At 42.5% G+C, this 22,955-nt stretch overlaps 1 protein-coding gene across 1 annotated transcript in view; it reads left to right on the forward strand.

Moving 5' to 3' along the window:
- The first annotated feature begins 8,188 nt into the window (after nucleotides 1–8,188).
- MCF2L (MCF.2 cell line derived transforming sequence like) overlaps nucleotides 8,189–22,955 on the forward strand; it is a 240,237-nt gene continuing 225,470 nt past the window's right edge. Inside the window, exon 1 of the mRNA XM_068268077.1 lies at nucleotides 8,189–8,355. The gene's annotated coding sequence lies outside the window, so the exon portion shown is untranslated. The remainder of the gene's footprint in view (nucleotides 8,356–22,955) is intronic.

A 22,955-nucleotide genomic window follows, 5' to 3' on the forward strand; every position in this document is an offset into this window, starting at 1 on the left:
CCACCTGTCTGTCTCTGCATGGGGCATAGGAACCACTAGACCACCAGAGCAAAAAAAGTGTGTATATGTATGTATGTATGTATGTATGTATATGCATATATATATATATATATATATATATATATATATATATATATATATATATATATATATATATATATATATATATATATATATATATATTATATACACGCACACGCACACAACAGGAAAACAGTGACAGGGGCTCTTGGTTACGCTTTAACGCGCTTAAGCTCACCAACTGCGCCAAAGTGTCCCCAATCTGGTGAGTCCTACTCTACCATGCAAAACGCCAGTTTTTATAAGCAGTCTAGTGGGAACTAATCCAAAAACCCAAGAGTCAACTAAATGTGAGAAAAGGAAATTAAAAACACCTCACCTTTCACTAGCTACCAAATGAACTCTCTGAGCAATCCACTCATTTATATGCTTAACTGTGCTAGAGGTGGGTGTGGTTATGCAGGCTCACAGGGGAAAAGTATAAATAAATACCAAGGGATGAGCAGCACAAACCAAATTTCATGCAATTCTATGCAAAGCATGCACGCAGCACTGGAGGTCCCCAGACTCCATAAGAAATATACAAATACTGAGGGGCTGCAGCACACAACAGGACAGCAGCGACAGGGGTACTACTAGACCACCAAAAGGAGAAGGGGTACTACTAGACCACCAAAAGGAGTTAAATATAAAGGTGGGGGTCAACTAAACTACCAATCTATAAGGAAGAGTGAGGATCCACCAGGAAAAACTATGAGGTATACGATACCGCTACACTACCAGGGAAAACCCGTAATTAGTGCCACAATAGAAGGGGCACAGGGACTATAATGCAGGAACCACCAAACAATGGCACAGCACAACTGCCATCATAAAAAGGGCACAGCATAGGGACCGCTACAAAGCGCACACAGCACTGAGACCTCTAAATGTATGTTGTATATTTGAAGACACTATGAGGGGGACTTTATAAGGCTCTTAAACTGGGCAGACACTTTAATTGCAGACAATGCAATGGGGACATATGATGGGGCACCATAACAATGGGAACTATTACAATAAATTGTTTTGCAATGCCCCCATATTAAAACAAAAATGACCAAATACCTTCTTGCCCCCATTAACCTCTATTTCAAAATCAAACTTAATCAACATATACTTTGGCAGCAGCATAATTTAGGTTTTTTGTGATTAACGGGATAAATGGGCAAATAAAATTAGTGGTTTCTATTTACATCAGCTCTTTTTATTTTAAAGAGACTCTGAAGCGAGAATAAATCTCGCTTCAGAGCTCATAGTTAGCAGGGGCATGTGTGCCCCTGCTAAACCGCCGCTATAGCGCCGCTAAACGGGGGTCCCTTCACCCCCAAACCCCCCACTGCGACACTTGGTCGCAGACTTGGTCGCTCCTGGAGGCAGGGCTAATGGCTGCAGCCCTGCCTCCAGTCGCGTCTATCAGCGGCGGATCTCCGCCTCTCCCCCGCCCCTCTCAGTGAAGGAAGACTGAGAGGGGCGGGAGAGAGGCGGAGATACGCGATGACAGACGCGCGTGGGGCAGGGCAGCGGCGGTTAGCCCTGCCCCAACCAGGAAGCGTTCCCCGGCTGTATCGAGGGGGATTTGGGGGTGAAGGGACCCCCGTTAAGCCGCGGGATAGCGGCGGTTTAGCAGGGGCACACATACCCCTGCTATCTATGAGGTCTGAAGCGAGATTTATTCTCGCTTCAGACTCTCTTTAAAACAATAGGTGAAAAGAAATAATGTTTTTTTTCTTGTTTTCCCCATTAAAGTGAGAGGGGGAATAGTATTCAACGCTACCGGGGAGTATTGGGGCAGCAGGGGGAGTCGTCATTAGGCTCGAACTGCTCCCAACTCACTGGTGACTCGTACATCCTTACCTCTGCAATTTCCATTTACGCAACATCTCCAGGATTCTGATCCACTTCAGAATCCGCTTTAACATCCTATGTCTGACCTACAAATCTATACATATGTCCAGCCTGACTTACATCTCTGACCTGGTCAGCAGATACACACCTGGCAGCCCACTTCCCTCCTACTACTCCACTCCACACATCTTGCACTCCCATGTGCGACTATAGGTCTTCACTAGAGCCACCCCTATCCTGTGGAACTCTCTTCCACAGACCATCAGGCTTGCCTCCTTCAACACCTTCAAACAAGCCCTCAAAACTCACCTCTTCAAGAAGGCCTACCCCACATGGTTGATGCCCTAACTCCTTCTGCCAAGAACCGCTCCATGCAGCCCCCTCCTATTGTGTTACTACCTCTTTTATTTAGATTGTGAGTCTTTGGCAAGCCCCTCCCTCTTTGTGTATCCTCCCTGTTCGTGCATCCTGCTCTCAGGAGTAGTAGTCCAAGTAAGTCAGGTTCTGTGTCTGATCCCTCATCGGGTTCGGCATGTAGCGGAAAGAATTGACAGATTATTGGGTGGGGCTGGGGAAGACCCAGCTGTCATGGTACACATTGGCACCAATGACAAAGTTAGTGGGAGATGGAAGGTCCTCAAAAATGATTTTCAGGTACTTGGAGATAAACTTAAAGCAAGGACCTCCAAGGTGGTGTTTTCTGAAATACTGCCAGTGCCACGTACTACATCTGAGAGACAGAGGGAGCTTAGGGAGTTAAATAAGTGGCTGAGAAATTGGTGAAGGAAGGAAGGGTTTGGGTTCCTGGAGAACTGGGTAGACTTTGCTGTCGGATACAGGTTCTACAGCAGGGATGGGCTGCACCTTAATGGGGAGGGTGCAGCTGCATTGGGGGAGAAGATGGCTAAACGGTTGGAGGAGATTTTAAACTAGGATCTGGGGGGAGGCGGGAGGATAAAGTCTCAATATGTAGACAAGAGAAGGTAAAAAGACAGTGGGAGCCTAACATTATGGGGGATGGAGAGGGGGGTGGGGACAGAATAAAGATTAAGGAGGTTGGTAAAACTTCAAGTAGCCCATTTAATGTAAACAAAATTGGTAAATGTGGTGGTAAAAATATAAAGTGCATTGTAACCAATGCTCGGAGCCTTACAAATAAAATAGACGAACTAGAGTTCATTCTGAATGACAAAGGCTATGACATTGTGGGAATAACCGAGACATGGATGGATGAAAGCCATGACTGGATAGCTAATTTAAAAGGATACAATGTGTTTAGGAGGGATAGAACAGGGAAAAAAGGTGGAGGGGTTTGTCTCTTTATTAAGAATTCTTTTACAGCTGTCCTCAACGATGAGATGGAAGAAGATTGCGAAGACGTGGAGTCCGTTTGGGTAAATATTCATGGTGGAAATAAAAGTTGCCAATTGCTTATTGGGGTATGCTACAGACCACCTCATATTAATGAAGCTGCAGAACTACGATTACTACAGCAGATTGAAAAAGCTGCAAGTAAAAATGAGGTCATAGTTATGGGCGACTTTAACTTTCCAGACATTGACTGGGGTATTGAGGCTACCCATTCTGGTAAAAGCAGCAGATTTATGGCAGCACTACAGGACAATTACTTGACTTAAATGGTAACGGAACCAACTAGGGGGAATGCGTTACTGGATCTGATCATTTCTAATAGACCAGATAATGTATCAAATGTGCAGGTTCAAGAACATTTGGGAAATAGTGATCGCAACATGATAACGTTTGATCTGGTGACTGATAGGCCACGGGGCAGCGGGACCACTAAAACTATGAATTTTAGAAAAGCAAAGTTCAATCAAATTAGGCAGGCACTAAGTTTGGTGAACTGGGATAATGTACTACAAGGGGAGGACACTGAAGGGAAATGGAAAGCTTTTAAACTTATTCTCAATCAATATTGTAGTATGTATATCCCATATGGAAACAAAATGTCTAGGAATAAAAAAAGGCCTCTATGGATGAATAGAAAGGTTAGGGATAAAATGAAGAGGAAAAGGAATGCCTATAAGGTCCTAAAACAGGAGGGGACCGAGGCTGCACTAAGCAATTATAAGGAGTGCAATAAAAATTGTAAAAAAAGAAATTAGGCTGGCAAAGATCGAAGCTGAAAATCAAATCGCTAGGGATATCAAATCTAACCCAAAAAAGTTTTACAAGTACATCAACTCTAAAAAAAAGAAAGGTTGACTGTATAGGACTCCTAAAGGATGAGGGTGGGAACTCAATGGTGGATGACCAAGGTAAGGCAGTGTTATTAAATGCTTTCTTTGCTTCTGTCTTCACAAAGGAAACAGCACTGTTGCAAATTACAGAGGCAGAAGAGTCTCAATCTTGTAACTGTAATATTAAATACTTAACACAGGAAGAAGTGAAGGCAAGACTAAATAAATGAAAAATAGACAATGCACCTGGCCCGAATGGCATGCATCCTCGGGTCCTAAGGGAATTAAGTTCAGTTATAGCTAAACCCCTTTATCTTATCTTTTGTGACTCTCTTGCAACTGACAGAGCCCCAGTGGATTGACGTACAGCCCACGTTTTCCCATTATTTTAAGAAGGGCAAAAAATCAGATCCAGGAAATTATAGACCTGTAAGCTTAACATCAGTTGTATGCAAATTATTTGAGGGGTTACTAAGAGATACTATACATGACTTCATAGTAGAAAATAATCTTTTTTCTCAGCATCAACATGGGTTTACTAAATACAGGTCCTGTTTGACTAACATGCTCAGCTTTTATGAGGTAGTGAATGCTAATATGGATATTGGGAATGCTGTAGATGTGATATACTTGGACTTTGCATAGGCCTTCGACACTGTTCCCCACAAAAGTCTGGTGCAAAAGTTGGGGATGCAAGGACTGGGGAAGAGTCTGTGTGCATGGATAGGGAACTGGCTAATGGACAGAAAACAAAGAGTTGTGGTCAATGGATCGTACTCCAAATGGGAGACTGTTAGCAGTGGGGTCCCACAGGGGTCTGTACTGGGTTCAGTGCTCTTCAATTTATTTATGAATGACCTAGTAGATGCAGTAGTGAGCAATGTTGCTATTTTTGCAGATGATACAAAATTGTGCATAATCAACAACTCTCAGGAAGATAGTGTCATATTGCAACAGGATCTGGATAGGATGGCTATATGGGCACATACATGGCAGATGAAATTCAATGTTGAAAAATGTAAAGTCATGCATTTTGGTCGTACCAATGGTCTAGCACCATACAAAATAAATGGGATACAGTTGGGGACATCAAACTTGGAGAAGGACTTAGGAGTACTCATCGACAACAAGTTAAATAATCGTACTCAATGCCAAGCCGCTGCAGCTAAAGCTAACAAAATTTTGAGATGCATTAAAAGGGAAATAAAAACTCGAGATGCTAGCATAATATTGCCCCTGTTTAACTCTCTAGTAAGGCCACATCTGGAATATGGAATTCAGTTCTGGGCACCACATTACAAAAAAGATATTGCAGTTTTAGAGCAGGTGCAGAGACGAGCAACAAAATTGATACGTGGGATGGAAGGTCCCGCTTACCAAGAAAGGTTAGATAAACTGGGTTTATTTAGTCTAGAGAAAAGACGCCTTAGATGAGATCTAATTAACATGTATAAATACATCAGAGGGCAATATAATAGCTTGGCGGATGAGCTTTTTGTCCCTAGGCCTTCTCAAAGCCATTTATTTAGGAAAGGGTTCTTTACAGTAAGAGTGATTAAGATGTGGAATGCATTGCCACAGGAAGTCGTCATGGCAAACTCTATACCTGCATTTAAAGGGGGCTTAGATGCTTTCCTTGCGTTGAAAGACATCCATGGCTACAATTACTAGGTTATGCCTAATGATGTTGATCCAGGGATTTTATCTGATTGCCATCTGGAGTCGGGAAGAATTTTTCCCTCTTGAGGCTAATTGGACCATGCCTTGTAAGGGTTTTTTTGTCTTCCTCTTGATCAACAGGGATATGTGAGGGAGCAGGCTGGTGTTGTACTTTGTACTGGTTGAACTCGATGGACGTATGTCTTTTTTTCAACCAAAATAACTATGTAACTATGTAACATGTGTCTTATTGCTTATTACCTGTATTGTGTTGTCTGTCACCCCTATCATCATTCTCTGTAACCTTATTTATTTTCCAGCACTGTCAAATATTTTGGCCCTATATAAATCCAATAAAATAATGATTTTTTTTAGCAAATCTGTATATGACAGTAATAAATGTAAATGAAAGAACAACACATAGGCCACTGAAAGCTGAAGTGTCTCATTCTGGCAGCCATCCCTTGTCGGTTTCTATGTGTCACTTTGTACTGTTAAAAAATGTAATCTCACTTCCTTTCTAGCCTGCCTGGAAGTATCTGCTTCACAGTCAGATCGGAGCTATGGACATGCCAAGACAGCATGTGATAGGGAAGGCAATGTATCAGGTGTAGGGTTTCCCAGCTGTTACACTCAGCTGTTAGCTTGCCACAGACATAACCTTGACAAACTGCTGAGCCGAAGTGCTTCCAGCATAATTATGTGAAACGGTTCTATAATAAAATGCAACTTAAAATATTCTACAGGGAGGGGCTTCAGTTCAATGGAAACGCTCCTCCAAAGACTGCTGCTCAGATTTAAAAAACAAGTGGACCTGTTTCCTGTAACAGTTGGACAGATTTTGTTGTTCAGTCACTGAGAAAGAAAAAAAAATGTCTGTCTAGGTCTATAGCTATATCTCTGATGAAGTGAGTTGTTACACTGTTGATCTAGTTTTTACTCACTAGACTTTGTGATTTCATTTTTTGTGCCATAAATGTGGTCTTTGGTCACCCCTGTTTTTTTATTTCTCTTTGTATGATATTATGAATTAACTTGTGTACAAACCCCAGGCCTTTTGGTTGTATTGACTTTCGCTCAGAACCTATCCCCACTTCCCACTTATGGGCCACATGTAAAAATCCATATATGTTTTTACAGTGTGCGTTTTTGAAAATGCACAACCTGATGCATAATTTTCAAAAATGTATATAGAACACACATAATGTATCTCAATGGAGACGCAGAGGAATGTGTTTTTACATACATACATACATACATTTCTAAAATAAATATGATACTATATTTTACTCCATTGATAGAGTGAAAATATAGGAAACAGCAAACGCACACAAAAAAAAGCATGAAAAACGCAAACGTATACAAATACACACCAAAAAAATAAATACATAAAATGCATGATTTTCTGTACTGCCTAGTGTGCACCCAGCCTGAAGTTTGAGAAAATCTAATTTTATTTATTTTTGTCAATACATTTTTATTACCCTTTCCAAATACAAACATTAAAGAGACCTTAACTGAAAAGAACAAGAGTTTCACTTACCGGGGGCTTCGACCATCCCCGTTCAGCTGTCCTGTGCCCGCGGCGTAGTCTTGGCCACGCGCATCCTCGTATACAATCACATCGGCGAGCGCACCCTGCGCAGGCACATTTAGAGGACCTGTTATTGCATCTGCACAGGATGCGCTTGCCGACGTAAACACCTATGAGGATGCGCATGGCCAGGGCTACACAGGCGCAGTGGACCACTGACTGATCAGTCGTCCGAAACAAAACTAAGCCGCGGCGGGGGACAGAGGATCGGTTTGGCAAGCTGCGGGCACAGGGGAGCAGCAGGGGGGTGGTCGAAACCCCAGGTAAGTGAAACGCTTGTTCTTCTTTTTAGTTAAGGTTCACTTTAAATAGGAAAGCAGTAAACCATAGCAGTGTACAGAGCACTATAGCGGGCCCTACTTGGGTCCCTCTGAGCAGGGGTCCTTGTGTGGTTGCAACCGCTGCATCCCCTATTGCTATGGCACTGGTTACTGGTACGTGTGTGTGTATAATTTAGTCCATATAAACAGAAAAAGCAGAAGGGCAATTCTAACACAGGTGTGAAATGTCACACGTGTGCACAGACACTTCAGCACAGACATGGAAACACTATGAGCCATGCTTTCAAGAAATGTAACCATTTCAAATATAAAACAGGCTTGCTAGGGTTCTGGGCTGTAAAATCTCTGAGATCACACATGCATGCACAATTTAAATACTGCTGTACTTTGGTAAGCTCTCCTCTGAATGGAAGTTCTCTCTTTTTTTTCATACTTTTGTCCCATCATGTAAACTCCCTGTGACAAGCTCTGCAGTGATTGGTTGCCATGGCAATGAACGCATTGATAGTGAAGTGCTGTGCTGGAGAATGAATAGGAACAGGCTTGAGATCCAGCACAGGATATTTAGGTCTTCAGAAACAAGGCAGTTTTTATTTTTTGGCAAGGAGAATTTCTCGTCCTGTGGACATCCATACGCTACTGAGGTAAAATCCTGGGGAAGAATGCTTTAGCTGCACAGAAGCTCGCTGTTTGCAGAGAGGAAGAGAGCGAGGTAAGCTTTTCTTTTTCTACTAGCCTTTCCAGGAATGCTGCATTCTTATGGTGGCCACTAATGATCCAACCTGTTTCATCCAATCTTACCAAATCTATGTAGTAGAAGAGTAAAATGAGTGAATATATAGTGAATGGATACTATAGGCAGTCTTCTATATTACATAGAAATGGTAGGATTGGATGAAAATGATTGGATCATTAGTGGCCACCATTACATCCATAAGAGAAGTGCTAATGAAACAGACAGGGCGTTCTCCGTCTTCACTTAGTTTTCATGTAAACAACTTTCCTGCACTTAGGATGCTGCATTCTAAGGGGGGGGGGGGGTGCAACGTTAGTTTAGCAAAGCATTTAAATACATCAATATTTTCATAGAACTACAGCCAGGATGAAAATAAACCTCCATGGTAGAAGCAGTATATGTATAGTACATTGGTTCTGTTGCTTTTTCTCACACTCATTCTGTAACGGTTAGTGATAGATAATGCATGCTAATCTGCAGTTGTCCCAATTGTTCAAAAAACCTGCCATGTGTATAGTATATCACCCATTTTTTTTTAATACACATTATTGGCCCATTGTTATTTCGTTCGTTCTAATTCAGTAGCTTTTAGAAGTAGAAATCCTTCTTGCTCAACAAAAATCAGGTCAGATGAGGGGAAAAAAACACCTGCTCTGTACAAGTGAAAACATTGTGCTCAAGGAGACTTTTGTCGTGTGTGTGTGTGTGTGTGTGTGTGTGTGTGTGTGTGTGTGACTTTTTCTTGTTTCTCAGGAAGTAGACTGATAATTAAATATACATAGTAAATAAAAAGCCCCCACACCCACCCACCATTGGACCTCTTATTCTTTAATCCCCCATACAGGCAGTGCTTTAAAATGCTGAACCCTTGAGCATTGGGCTTTGCTGCCTGAGCAGTACCAGCTCACATAGTTCTTGACACTGTGGGGTAGCCTGCAAGAGGTGGGTAAAAAAAACCCTCCCCTTATCTCCTGCAAAGCACCAATAAGATGGCCGGTGTCCAAGAGGAGGTGGAGTTAATGGTACAGGGAGGAGTTATGATGGTATCTTTAACCCTCTCTTTAATAAGGAGGTAATAAGGCATCAGCACCTTTTCAGTGAAATGAGCATACTGGTAAATTATCTATTCCTGCGAATAGTTAACTGTAACGCAGAAAGCATCAATCTAGAAATATATTTTGATTTTTTTCTTTTACAGAAAACAATTTCTTAATATTCCTTGCTATAATCAAACTCTTACAAACTGTCCCAGTCATGGAAATCTTCTAGGCTACTCTACAATAGAAGACACAACCCCACATCCTTGAAGTGGCTTGAAGTTTGGCAAAGCATGTTAAATCTCTTACTAGGGGATTTCATTGATGGGGACTAGTAGGAAGTCTAAACGGGAATCTCCCGTTAACGTTTTGGTCCAGTTCAATAGGGAGCCCTGGTGAGAGATTTACAGTAAACTTGCTGGTGCAGCAAGACCTATATGGGCATGAAGGAGTTATCCATCAGGATCTCAAGACCCAGGAGGATTATTGTAAAGCTTAGATCATGACAAGGAGCATTAAAAAATGTTTTTGATTTACCTTTGTAATGAAACTTTTTGCATAAGAGGTTTTTTTTTATAGGTTTTTCATTTTTCATATTTTTTTTCCATCCTTCTCCCCATACACTATGTGGGACTAATCGACAAAGACAGGTGTACAGGAAAGTGGATGCCCAAAGCAACTGCTCAAGTTTAATCTCTTCACTGCAACAGATTCTAATTGGTCAGAAACTGCTCCACTTTTGTACCTGTCTTTGCAAATCAGTCTCATATCTTTACACTTTTCTTTGCACCACAGCACCCCATTTACAATTTCTCTCACATTATTTATGATTGAGTTTTGGTATTTTGCCTGGCATTTATGTATTTAAACTACCTGGTTATTGCAGTACATGTTAGTTTTTAACTGACTTTTTAACCCATGTGTTCCGATATTTGCATAATTATTTTGTTGATCTTAATCAAGTAATGTAAACCACAATTACCACCAGTGGCATCGCTAAGGAGCTGTGGGCCCCGATGCAAGTTTAACAATGGGGCCCCCCAAGCACATAATTGATACGGCACACAAAAATCCGCCAATGGCAACTACGGTGTCAGAGGTGCCAGAAGGGGGTAGAAAACAGTTTGTTAATGATAACTACTATTCAAAGTTTCTATAGAAGTGATTATTATGAGCAAAGGACCAAAAGAGAGCTTATACTGTAGTTGAGGGAGGGCCCCTTTGGCCCAAGGGCCCCGATGCGGTCGCAACCTCTGCACCCCCTATTGCTACGCCCCTGATTACCACTGATTCTTATGGAGAATATTTTGTTCCCAAAAGTAACCAAAGTTTCATTGTAGATGCTGATTAGTTGCTAAAGGCAACAATGACATTTCCTCCAGAACATTAGTGGTTTGGGCCTCTGCTGTTTGTGTTAGTATGGCGAGTATATGCTTGGCAGTTTCCCAGACTGGTACAATGAACTCAAAAAACACAAATGCCAATTGTTCCTTCTTTAGGCCTAAGCTGCATTACCATCTAAGCTGCAGCTCTTCCAGCTTTAAGACTGTGAAAAAACGCAAGCCTTTAGCAATTTACATTTGCAGAATCATGAAAACACATACATTTCCATGCATGGTTTACAACAGTCTCTTGTTTCCAGAACAGACTTTGGTATTGGAAGTTGGACCCTGAATATGTTTGTTCTCTGTTTTAATCACTGATTAACTTGACAAAAATATCCCTGCTCTTCAGAATGTTCCACACATGCTATCCATTTGCATTACTGACCCTTTTAAAATCACTTTTGACCTCTGGATACATAAATATGCATAAGAAATACATATGTATATCAACTGATTTACATGAAAAATAGATTAAGCTTTTCACACTAGCCACACTTTTCTGATAAGCAGGTGACTCCTGTCCTGTCCATCGCCCATTGACCTCCTGTTTCTTGATGTTCCCTTTTCATGGAAATCATTAATACAATCCACAGCATGCCATACTGCCTATCACCTATTGAAGATGGCGCCTTAATTGGCAGCCATGGCCACAGGACTCTGGCCTTTTTTTGTTTTTTCCTTTTCCCTGCCAATTCTCCTTGTTTCCCCCCCCCCGGAAGGTGTACAGTGTCTGGTGTAGCCTGGGACGCTGGTGCAGGTCGTGGGGGAGTCCAGTACCTGGAGTTTTTTCCACCTTGCTGCTGCCTAGGTCCGTTGTCTGTGCAGGTACAGGCCTTGTGAAGTCCACCACTGCTACTCAGGAGGTTGGGGCTCTACTGAGGTAGGAAGACACTGCGCTGATCGGGAAACCTTTGGCCTCACTGGATGCCGGCTCCATCCATCGGCAGCTGCTGCTCCACCACAGCTACACCTCTGGTTCAGCCCCTCTATGATGCCAGCTACTAAACCAGAAGTAAGGGCCACTGTGGCCGGATGCTTCTGTGACAGCTAGATTATCTTGACCAGCCCTGCAGAATGCTGCCCAGGAGTCTGGACCCACCACAGAAATTAACACTACTGCATCTTTAGAACTGGGACACCTTGGGCAGCACCAGCAATCGGAATCCTTGGCAGCGTCGGCCATCACCACAGGTTTCTATGAAGAACTGGGTCATCACTGCTGAACCTTGCCTCCCCCCCCCCCCCCCCCACCCCCCATTGTCTCCTTAGGGATGACAGATGATTGTCAAGTGTGACTGGTGATGCCGTATTATGGCAGCCTAGGCTCTCCACTTTTTGACATTATCCCCCCCATCCTTCCAGAACCTATATAAGCCAAAACCAATTCCGGGTATAAACCCCCGTTTTTACTTGGTGAAATAAATGATTCTGATTTTGACCTATTGACCTTCCACAGCATGTCTTCCTGCTTGTCGCTCATTTACCTCCTGCAGCATGCCAAACTGCCCGTCACCTATTGCCCTCCAGCAACATGCCATCCTGCCCGTCATCCATGGACCTCCTGCAGCATGTCATCCTGCCCGTCGCCGATTGACCACCTGTAGCATGCCACCCTGCCCGTCGCCCATTGACCTCCTGCTGCAGCATGCCATCCTTCCCATCATTCATTGAACTCCTGCAGCATGCCATCCTACCCTCGCCCTGGAAGCCATTTAGCCTAGCAACTGCCCTGTATAAGAGAGATGTTTTTCTTTTTTACATGTTCAATGTGTAGGCTCATTATTAGACTCATTTAGTATATTCTCACTAGATGGCAGTAGAGCAGCAACTATGAACATCAGGACATTTAGTTGTAAGGCTGCTACCTGAAACAATGTCTTCCCATTGCAGTGAGCTTTGAGCTTTATTTTGGATAACTTGAATGTAATGTAATTTCCTCTGCTAACATTATTCAGTTTGCTTTCATAGCTATGGAAATAATGGTACTATTTTAATAACCATTCCTTTAAAAAAAAAGTTTTACAGTATATGGCTGTATGAGGAAACACATTTTCATATATCATTCACATGTTCATGCTGCATTTTAGCAGGTTGATATTTTGTCTGTTGCAGACAGTATTAAATTAAGTCCATATGGTGTTTAGAAACGCTTCTCTTTACTGTAAATCTTAATTTAGATATGAAAAATGTAATGCTAATCTATATTGAAGACAGTGTTCCCCTGTTTGTTCATGTGCACGGCGATAATAGGGGAGGGGTGAAGGAGAAGAGACCTGACTTACTATGCAGAAAGATCACAAGGATCTTTTGCATGAAAATGTCTCTGTGATCACCAAATGCAATTTATCAGCTCTGTTGAAATGATTTACTTAGGTAACAGGGGATCACACTAATTAGGCAACTTTTGCTACGCTGCCAGAGGTAGTCATGGTAAAATTGCCGCATGCTGCCTGCGCATCACAATCATACCACAGTTAAGTGAATCGGTGCCTTTGTGTCTTTGAATTTCCTGCCTCTGTAATTATTTGGGCAAGGTGTCCCACGTGAAACATGATGGTAATGTACAGTATATCTGAGCATACTCATTCTATGTCTCTATTCCCAGTATATTTATATTGTTATTCAGAGTTTAGTAGGTTTCTCACATGTCTGATCTGACCCATTCCAAAAACCACTACAGGTCATATTTCATGTAGAACTATTTGGAGTTGTTTCTCCTGGATAGCATTCAAAGGTTAAAAAAAACAAAATTGAAATGTTCTCATTAAGATGACTAAGCGGCTCACAAAGCATCACAACTGGAAATAATTGCTATTTGTTGTCATGCACAAAGTGATGTCCTCATTAATTTAAGTCGTGATGTAGTACAACAACAACAACAAATAACATTTGTAAAGCGCTTTTCTCCCGTGGGACTCAAAGCGCATGGCTCCGACCATCGTGGTACAGGGGAAGAATTTTATAAATCTGGAAATGCCAGGCTAAACAGGTGGCTTTTCAGTCTGGATTTGAATAGCTCCAGGGATGGTGCTGTCTTTACTGGGTGTGGTAGGGAGTTCCAAAGAGTAGGGGCAGCATGACAGAAGGCTCTGTCTCCAGATTTTTTGAGGTGCACTCTGGGAGTGACCAAGTTTATAGAACTTGCTGATCTGAGGTTGTGAGAGGTGTGGTGCAGCTTCAGCAAGTCCTTCATGTATCCAGGGCCCAGATTGTGCAGGGATTTGAATGTCAGCAGTCCAATCTTGAAGAGTATTCTCCATTCTACTGGTAGCCAGTGCAGTGAGCGAAGGATCGGTGTAATGTGACAGTGGCGAGGCTGGTTTGTTAGCAATCTGGCAGCAGCATTCTGCACTAATTGCAGGCGACGCAAGTCTTTTTTGGGGAGGCCAGCATAAAGGGCATTGCAGTAGTCCAGCCGTGATGTGATGAAGGCGTGGACTAGGGTTTGAAGATCCTCTGGGGGAATCAGATGTTTAATCTTTGCAATGTTCTTCAGATGAAAGAAGGAAGATTTAACTACAGATGAAATTTGGTTTCTGAAACTCAATTCCCCATCGATTAGTACGCCAAGGCTGCGCACAAGGTTGGAGCTGTTTATGTCTGAATTCCCAATCCTGATTGGTGTTGCTTTAGGATAGAGCTGTTTTGATGGCGAGCACTGGCTTTGGACAAACAGGACCTCAGTTTTGTCAGCATTCAGTTTCAACCAGTTATCATTCATCCATGCCTGAAGCTCAGCTAAGCAAGAGTTTATTTTTGGGGTAGGGTCTGTTCCACCAGGTTTGAAGGACAGGTATAGCTGTGTGTCATCGGCGTAGCAGTGGTACGTCAGGCCATGTCGTTGGATAAGTGTACCGAGTGGCAACATGTAGATTGCAAACAGCAGAGGGGATAGGATTGATCCTTGTGGCACTCCGAATTGTAGAGGTGCAGTAGTAGTAGTAGTAGTAGTAGCAGCAGCAGTCTTGGGCATGCAAACATCGGTGTATGCTAGTAAGAAACCAAACACTAGAAGAAACCAAATCCTTAAAGAGTAACTGTCACGAAAATCTTAAAATTTAAAACACATACAAATAAGAACATTTCTCCCAGAGTAAAATGAGCCATACATTACTTTTCTCCTATGTTGCTGTCACTTACAGTAGGTAGTAGAAATCTGACATTACCGACAGGTTTTGGGCTAGTCCATCTCTTCATGGGGGATTCTCAGCATGGCCTTTATTCTTTATAAAGACATTCTCTGAAAATGATTAATACAAAGATGCCGGCCTGCCTTCCTGCTCGCTGCACCCTATTTTGGCACTTGGACAGAGCAACTGCCATTCACTAAGTGCTTTAAAAATAAGGAAACCCCTGAGAACCCCCCCCTATGAGAAGATGGGCTTGTCCAAAATCTGTCGGTAATGTCAGATTTCTACTACCTACTGTAAGTGACAGCAACATAGGAGAAAAGTCATTTATGGCTCATTTTAATCTGGGAGAAATGTACTTCTTATTTGTATGTGTTTTAAAATTTAAGATTTTCGCGGCAGTTTTTCTTTAAACAAAATATTTTGAACAAACACAAGGCAAGTGATCATCAAGGAATTATGTTTTTTGTTTGGTTTCTTTTTTTCATATTTATTTATCTCAATTATTGTGTTTAGAACTTTAAATATTTTATATTAGGGGACACATAAAAAGGTCAATATTTATTTCATATTTAGTTACAACTTGACCTGCTGGTCAAACTAGCAAGTTTTTTGTCATTACAAAACGATTCTGTTGGTTTGCAAAGATGAACTTGTGTACAGTGTCAATTAATGAACTTTTACACCCTCTATCAATTGAAGCTAATCATTAGACGTGTTAGTATTGTAGACTTGATTACTGCAATATCAATGCAAGAAGCTTTTCCACTTAGAAACATTTCCAGTTCTACCGTCTGTTGTAACGCTAATCCAGTATGTCTGGAAAATATGAATATATAATAAGTATTAGGCCCAGTTCACACTAGCATAAAAAAACATTCTTCTTAGCGGAACAGAAGCAAATGGATTCCATGCAAGTAATAGGATCCATTCACATTTTACATCAGTTTGTTCCGGTTCTGGAAGTGGATTGCAAGGATGGTGCAGTCCATGGTTTTTATGGATTGGCCGGACGAAGTGGATGCTGACAGATTCAATAGACTGTGTCTATTCTTGCTAGGTTTGTTGTCGCGTGAATTCTTGCTCGCCTGCCTCCATTACATTCGGGTCCTCAGCCCTTGCAGCCACAGCTGCATGGGAGAAGTGACAGTATACAGATCCAAGCCCCTCAGAAGCATCAAGATCCCATTTGATTGCAACAGACCAATGAGAATCCTCCATGGTTTGAGGGAGGATTCCCATTGGTATGTTGCAACCCAGTGGGCAATCTTGGTGTTCTGCTGAGGTTCCAATTTGTATAATGGATTCTGGATTCTTGGTGCCAGCAGTGGAGGAACCCTAATGTGATGGTGACAGATCTATCAAGCAGGTGGTGATACAGACTGGGAACAGGGGAGGAAAAAACTGATTCCTTCATAGCCAACTGTAATTGCAAAAAATAGAAGAGCAAAAAATTCCATGTCTGTTGCTAATGAACCAAGTTGCCCATTTAAATGAATCCATAACCAACCCAGAAATACTGTTTTATTAACACAAGAATAAGGACGTTAAAAATAATTAAGGTCCCCCAATCCATGTGTAATTATGGCTCTCAATTACCAGACACAAATAAAAATAAGTGGCAAAACTCTGCAAACCACAATAAATATAAAGTGCCGTAAGTATTAATAATACTGATATGGCTCAGTAAAGTGCAATCATGGTCTAATAATAATAAATACAAATGTTTGTTTATACAGATAATAATCAACAATACAGTGTGCGGGGTGGGCCTGGTGGTTACGCAGTGAATAGCTGCTTCATCAGAAGCGCCTCCTGTCACAAGCCCCCTAGTGGCCGGACCGCACAATGCCTTCCATTCGGTTTCAGCACACCGACCATGCAATCTGTGGTCGCAATCGGTGCGCAACCGCTGAGATTTTGGCAGCAGACCGACTAGAAGGGAGCTTGTGAGGTATGGTAATACAAATTACACACTATTTCAGGGTATAACTGCCACCACTCCTACAGAAGGGTAGGAGACCTAACTAATACCTGCAAATAAAAACTGTTAGAACACACTCTAGTTTATCTAGCTATCAACAGTAGTAGCGACTCTTCAGAAGCTAGAATTTTGTTGTGCGGCTGAATAGCAGGGGTAGCTGAACAAATACATTACTTTTTAGAAGTCTTTATTATAAATGCAATATAAACAATTAATATATACAGAAAATCATTAAAATCAACAATTATAGAGACAATCGTAGCGCAGTATTAAAAAAAAAAAAAAAAATAAAAAGGGAAGAAAATACGAATACTTATGCTCATGTGGAAATATGTCCTTTCTGGGAAAACATGTGCAGTTTTTTGTTTCAGTTCAGGAGCCAAATTTCAGACAAGATGGCCGCCACTCTTCCTCAAAGCAGCAGCATGCTCCCATAAAGATGGAATTGTAGGAAGAATGATACACATTTTTGGGTGGGGTCTCAGGTTCAGCCCAGGGGTTGGACAGGGTGTGGTTAACCTCCTGGGTGGATTCCTGGTGCCTACCAAATATGAAATTTTCCATATCTCAGCTTATGCTTACCGCACACACAACGGTCACAGATTCCTCAGAATATGACATCAAGCTTGGTTGCTGTCCGGTTAAGAAGTAGCGGAATACCTCCGGTTTCTGGATATGTCAATGGCCTCAATTTAATATTAAAATATTCACCATATCCGGACCAGCAGAATGAGATAACTTTCAGACCTCTCATATGAACGGTATTCCTTAAACAGGCTAAAAATCATATACAGCATTTATTTCTAAGCTGGTTCCATGGCTCTGCTGGTCTAGACCCCTGCTGTGTGGGAAGCTCGCTTTGCTGGGGCTCACCAAATGGTATCATTTTCCAAGGGCATGTTCACACTTGGGTGTCACTTCCAATGAAGAAACTTCTTTTGATGGAGTTAATTACACAACCAGGTCTTCTCAGAGAGCCACTTGTCTCATGAAAAGAAAGTTCTGCTAACAACTGAAATGCTAGATTTCTAAAAGAAGACCCCAGGCTTGACAGACTGCTACCCCCTAGACATAAAATCTTGATCTAGCAACGCAACGACAATCGGTGCAGGAAACCGATTGCGTTTTCTGGTCTCACGGCTCTTCTGTGACACCTCCTAATTAGCACTCTTAACCAGTAACCTTAGTACTTATTTAGGGTTATTTACTTGTTTCTCCTGTCCACTGACTTAACTTTGCTGGACTCTATTGTGCCTCTATTATGTAGGCATCCTATGTTTTATTGATTATTATTTGTATTTGTATTTGTATTAACCACGATTGAACTTTATTGTAATTGATCAGTATTATTAACACCTAGAGCACCTTATATTTATTGTGGTATGCTGAGTTTTGCAGCTTGATTTTTGTGATTCCTAATTTGTGCCTGGCAATCAGCACATGAATTGGGGAACTTTTACATGCATTTAAGTTTACCCCGGTCCTCCCAGTGATGTTTAGCCTAGGCTTTAGCCTTGCGTCCCAGAGCACTCTGGGAGATCAGGTATTGTTTCTGCAAATACACATACACAGCAAACATCCCACAGCGATGCACCTTGCCTGCAGTAAAGATGTCTCCACCTATGATACATTATTATTGATTTATATAGTGCCAACATATTCCGTGGTGCTGTCCAAAGTAAGGAACAAACATGGGGTACATAGTACAGACTGTAGTATACACCAAATAAAGACATTGGCTGCCCTGTCTATTTACCTTCCGTCAGAGTGAGGACACAGGAAGTGGAGGGACAGAGGTGAAACGTGGAGACATGAGGACACTGGTGCAGAATGGGGTGGGTTGAGGAGCCTGGGAATTGCAGGCAAGCTGCTGAACTTTGCTCTTTTGCCTTTTCTTTGGGACTTTACCAGCTCCCATCAGGCCATGTTCTGGCTGTCCCAAGTACGATAAAGTCAGTTATTTAGACATTCTTTGCATATTGGCCGCAGTAGCCGTTCACTTCACACATTGGCCAGCCAGATCCCGAAGTGGCCAGACTTAAGGTTCTGGCCATAACATATACACCAAGGAATGTGAAAAAAAAGCTCCTAGAAAAGCGGAGCAGTGCTTTTCAGCGCAGGAAGATTTGGGCGCAGCCTGTACCACCATACACTGTAATAGGAATGACATCTATTGCGGTGCTCAGTGAGTAATGACAGCGACGTCAGAAGACAGAGCTGAAGTTGCTTTAAAACACAATAATTCGGCCTCCAGCAACAGCTGGAAGCCAAATTATATCATTACTCACCATCCATGGCGCCTGGAGGTGGAATAGTAATTAACACGGCCGGGACTTGTGCAGCAGCAGGATCAGCCATATACCGGTTGTATCCTGCGCCCAAGTCTTCCTGTGCAGATTTCAAATGTATGCCTAGAAAAGTACTTGCTCGCTCTGTGATACAATGTTTCCAATAGCAGAAATACTGTTTTAAGCAGTATTTTAAAGCATAGTATGAACAAGGAGCAAACAGTATTCAACAGTTAATATTGGATGGCTATAACTCTGTATTGTGGGATACAGCACATCTGAGTTCTCATCCTACTGCAAGTAGCCAGCAATCAAGAGCAGCATGCATACCTCTGTTATTGGCACATACATCGTTTTTTGTTATTATTAGGGCTCAGCACTGTGAGCAATTAACATGGTAACAAGAAAGTTCATTGACTTTAATGTTAGCTGTACAGCTGTGCATTCTTGTGCATTGTGAGTTAATGCGTCCGGGATCATTTTATTGCACAGCGCACACAACTTCCCTTTGGGTTCTATCATGTTGCGGCTGCTGACATCAGCACTATAACTTACCTTGTTGGTAAATGTGTGCATGAAATCAGGTTTGTGCACGCATTCTGTAGTGTGAATAGGCCCTTACTCAGCATTGGCACACCATTGTTGACTGGGGTCAGCTTTGTATTTGTTTTTCAAGGCTTTCAGATGTCTGTGATTTTGATGCCGTTTCTGAAGCTTGTCTAGGAATTGCAGGCAACGCTCTAGTAAGAATAATTGTTAATGCTTGATTGCTCATGCATTCAGCAGGTCATCTTTAACCTGTTCAGCTAATTGCTCCAAAATAATGCCAATCCAAGGCTTTTCTCCTGTAATATGCTTCTGTTTGCCAGTGTTTGCGGATTAGTAGCTTATGCAATAATATTTTTATGGTCCTGTGCTTTTAAAGGCCTTCTCAGCCAGCTGTTGGGCGATAGCTCATCACTTCTCTCCCAACAGCTGGCTGAGAAGCAGTGTGTTCTCTGCAATGACAAGACAAGACACAGAATTTATTTATTTATTTATTTGTTGTATTTATAAAGCGCCAACATATTACGCAGCGCTGGACATTAATTTAGGTTACAGACAATATTTAGGGGTGACAAACAGCAATATGACAATACAGGAATACAAGAAAACCAGATCACACAGCACAGTATGAGTACAAGGTAATGCTTAGTCAGTCACTGGATGGGAGCATGGAGTTAGGCAAGTTAGGTTCACAGAACATTTATATTGCGCTTTTCTCCTGGTTGGACTCAAAGAGCCAATGAGCAGCACTGTTCTCTGGCACTGCTGAAGAAAAAAAAAATCAAAGTTAAAAATATACTTCAATTGAAATGTTCTCTCTCTCTCTCTTCTTCTATCATTCTCCATCTCCACCTTTCTCTTCTCTCTCTCCCCCTCTTCTTAACCACTTGCCGACCGCGCACTCATACCGCGCGTCGGCAAAGTGGCAGCTGCAGGACCAGCGACGCAGTTCTGCGTCGCCGGCTGCAGGCTAATTAATCAGGAAGCAGCCGCTCGCGAGAGCGGCTGCTTCCTGTCAATTCACGGCGGGGGGCTCCGTGAATAGCCTGCGGGCCGCCGATCGCGGCTCGCAGGCTAAATGTAAACACAAGCGGAAATAATCCGCTTTGTTTACATTGTACGGCGCTGCTGCGCAGCAGCGCCGTAAGGCAGATCGGCGATCCCCGGCCAATCAGCGGCCGGGGATCGCCGCCATGTGACAGGGCACGTCCTGTCACATGGCTGCACAGGACGGATAGCGTCCTGTGCAGCCCCGATCACCAGGGGGCCAGGTAGGAGAGGGGGAAGCGGAATTTCTCCGCGGAGGGGGGCTTTGAGGTGCCCCCCCCCCGCCAGCCACACGCAGGCAGGAGAGATCGGACCCCCAGCACATCATCCCCCTAGTGGGGAAAAAAGGGGGGTGATCTGATCTCTCTGCCTGGTGTTTGATCTGTGCTGGGGGCTGTAGAGCCCACCCAGCACAGATCACAGAATTCAACGCTGGTCCTTAAGGGGGGGTAAAGGGTGGGCCCTCAAGTGGTTACAGAGAAACCGTGACCAAGAATTGAACTTCATCCCAATCAGTAGCTGATGCCCCCTTTTACATGAGAAATGTATTCCTTTTCACAAATGGATCATCAGGGGGCTCTGTATGGCTGATATTGTGGTGAAACCCCTCCCACAAGAAACTCTGAAGACCATGGTACTCCTGGCAGTTTCCTGTCTGTGAACCTTGTTGCATTGTGGGAAATAGCTGTTTACAGCTGTTTCCAACTGCCAAAAAAGCAAGCAGCAGCTACATCACCTGCCAGCAGTAAAAATGTCACCGTGTGATAAATGTCAGAATGTAAATCGGGGATTTAAAAACTTGTACAATGGCCAAATACTGACTAAATCATTTAGGGCCCGTTTCCACTAGAGTGAATCTGCATGCGGTTCCTGCATGCAGATTCGCATAGACAATACAAGTGGATGAGCCTGTTTCCACTTGTCAGGATTTCTGAGCATTTTTTTTGTGCAGAAAAAAATCTGCACGGTAGACCCCGCAGAATTCGCATACCGCACACCGCTATGCGAATCGCCGCGAATGTATTTAATAGGGAAATCGCATGCGGTTTTGGCATGCGTATTTTACCACGATTTTGCATGCGATTTCGCATAAAAAGTAATGTTAAATCACACAGGCAGTGACATGGTCAAAATCGCATCAATACTAACCTATGCAAAATTGCGATAAAATACTCATGCGGAATCGCACCCTCATGCGATTTCGTCAGCGGAGAATCAGCGGCGATTCCGCACCGCACAAGTGGAAACAGGCGTTTATTCATAATTGTTGTAAAAATGAAGCACTTTTTTATTACATTATTTTCACTGGAGTTCCTCTTTAACACACATGTGCCTCAACACTCTCTTCCTCCCTCCTCTCCCTACCTACCTCTTTCCTTCCTTTATCTGTCTCCACTGCTCATCAGTAATGCTCTTGTAGAACCGAGAAGATTGTATATATTTAAAGACCTGTATATGCATAAAATGTACTCCATTTTTAGGTGACGTGTTTTATCCTACCAGAAGTCGTTTGATGACTGCCACACACACAACGCCAGACGTACTTATTTTTTAATGATCCTAATGAGTTCCAGACGTTTTAGGGTCATGAAGGTTCTCTTCTGTGAGAGTAGATGAATAGTTTGTGACAAGAAAACAGAGGACTGCACACAACTAGCTCTGCTGAAAAGCAAGGTATTGGAGAAGCAGTTTCTGCCCCAAATATGTTGAGAGATGCTGCAATAATTTTTTTTTTATTTTTTTTTTTTTAGCAAAGCCAGTTGTTTGCCGTCACTTGATAACCCTTTATCAGGGTTGGTGTTCCCTATTCAGGGACAGGCACTGGCAGCCCTAGTCAAGAGTAAAAGGGACATTTGTTGAAAACTTGGGGGGGGGGGTTATTCCTATTGTTTGTAGCAGTTTATGATGCTGATCCACTGACTCGATAAAAGACGAGTCCTGTGGAACTCGTGTTCTTTAAGTAATGCTCCAAACAGATTGCCAAAGAAATAAAATAATTTATGGCTGTGCTTAAGTTGTCTGCCAACTAGTGTAATGATGTACACATCAAGGTGCAAGTTACCAATGATGTGGCAGACAGGACAAAGAATCGCTAAGAATAGCTGGACTGTTGCTAGGAATTAGGAAAGATGAAGGTAATTTGTGAAGAAAGCAAAAGG

This window comes from Hyperolius riggenbachi, chromosome 2 (genome assembly GCF_040937935.1).
Source record: "Hyperolius riggenbachi isolate aHypRig1 chromosome 2, aHypRig1.pri, whole genome shotgun sequence".
In the NCBI taxonomy this organism is placed as follows: Eukaryota; Metazoa; Chordata; class Amphibia; order Anura; family Hyperoliidae; genus Hyperolius; species Hyperolius riggenbachi.